Below are 1,955 nucleotides of genomic sequence, written 5' to 3' on the forward strand. Positions count from 1 at the left end.
TTCAGAACCTAAATTTTCTGTACCACATTTTATAGCTCAAACTGTCTGGATAGATCATTTAAACAATCCAAACACAGGGAGCCCAAAATAAGAATGCGTGCCTTTAATCCTGTATAGCTTAATGTAATGCTTGGATACATCCCAGGATATATTAAGCAGGTAATCAAAAGTATTTGCAAACTGTCTTGAGGGATGGGAGAAAAATTATGAAACTATTAAACTTTACCACCAGGTAAACCCCAGATACCTTGCCAAATATTACAGACACCCAGTCAGTAGACTTAAACCCTTGATCCAGAGGCTTGCTCATGTGAAGCTTATGTATGTAGCAGAGAAACTTAGCCTACCTATATGTATGCCTAAGAGTCACCTCCAGAGGGCCTCTTTTGTTGCTCAGATTTGGCCTTTCTCTCTCTAAGTCCAACTCTGCAAGTGAAACCATTGTCCTCCCCCCTACGTGGGACATGACATCCAGGGATGAACGTCTTCCTGGTGGGAGATGACCCACAGGTATAAGCCTGGCTCTGGCACCGTGGGATCAACAATGCCATCCTGTCCAAAATGGAGAAAAGGAGTGCAACAAATAAGGTATCAGTGGCTGAGAAAGTTCAAATAGAGTTGAGAGTCTACACTGGTGGTCACTCTAACGCATGCTTCAGTTAGACATTGCTGCCTGTCATAACTTGCCAAACCCCAACCAAAACTATCCCTTCCAATCCTAAAGAATACCTAGGGCATTATATAAGATTCTGTAAGGGTTCGATTCACTACTGTAACTTTCCAAAACCTACTACCTCTATCCCTGGACCAGACAGTCCTGAAATGCAAAGGATCCAGTCCTTCCAGAACATTGATTTATTTCATCCTCCATCTCATATTATCAACAGTCCCACCCAACATGAAAAAGTTAGAATGGGCATGGCCCAGATACCCCTAAAGTGAGAGATCAAAGATGGTGGTGGAGTTACACAGAGAAGGTCAGGTTTAACAGGTGAGAATGACTACTGAATCATTATACTGATATGTCTTTTTGCCTCCAGTACCTTAGAGCAGCTAGAAATAAAAGCCTAAAATTGTGGGATTGTAACGCATACCAAACCCTGAAATCTGTTCTGCAACTACTTGTTATGATGTACTTTGAAACTTATCACTTTTATGTATATATGTGTACTTAAAGAGAAGGAGGTATATAACAGAGAGAAAGGATTTAACAAATGAGTATGACTGCTGAATGATATCATTATATTGATTTTTCTGTTGGTCTCCACTGTCTTGGAGCAACTAGAAGGAAAAAAGAAAAATCGTGAACTACCTCAGACCAAACGTTAAAATCTCTTCTATAACTACTTGTCAAAAGGTTCTTGGAAATTTATTGCTTTTTTTGCATATATATTTCACAATTTTAAAAAACATTAAAAATGAATAATTAAAGGAAACTTAAAACAGATAATTGTACACCATTGTGCATGGTAACATTATTCACAATAACAACCCAAGTGTTCATTAACAAATGAATGGGTAAGCAAACTGTGGTATATACATGCAATGGAATATTATTCAACCAGGAAAAGAGATAAAAGTCTGATAAATGCTACGACATGAACCTTGAAATTATGCTAAGAGACATAAGCCAGACACAAAAGGACAATTTTGTATAATTTCATGTATATGAAATGTCTAAACTAGAAAAATTCATAGCTACATAAAGTAGAGTTGCCAGGGCCTTAGGATCAGCAAAAGGGGAGTTGTTGCTTAAGAGGAATAGAGTTTCTCTTTGGATTGATAACATTTTAGAAATAGTGGTGATGGTTGCATAGTATTGTGAATGTAATCAATAGCACTGAATGGTACACTTAAAAATACTTAAAGTGGCAATTTTTAAGTTATATCTATTTGCCACAATTAATTTTTTTCACTATAGAAAATAAAACGTTAAGTACTTCCCTGTTTCCAAG

General features: G+C 37.1%; 1 protein-coding gene across 8 annotated transcripts in view; it reads left to right on the forward strand.

Annotated features, from left to right (window-relative positions):
* Nucleotides 1-1,955, forward strand: part of RASAL2 (RAS protein activator like 2) — a 562,368-nt gene that overhangs the window by 376,921 nt on the left and 183,492 nt on the right. The gene's annotated exons all lie outside the window — the stretch shown is intronic.

Source organism: Tamandua tetradactyla, chromosome 4, assembly GCF_023851605.1.
Source record: "Tamandua tetradactyla isolate mTamTet1 chromosome 4, mTamTet1.pri, whole genome shotgun sequence".
In the NCBI taxonomy this organism is placed as follows: domain Eukaryota; kingdom Metazoa; phylum Chordata; class Mammalia; order Pilosa; family Myrmecophagidae; genus Tamandua; species Tamandua tetradactyla.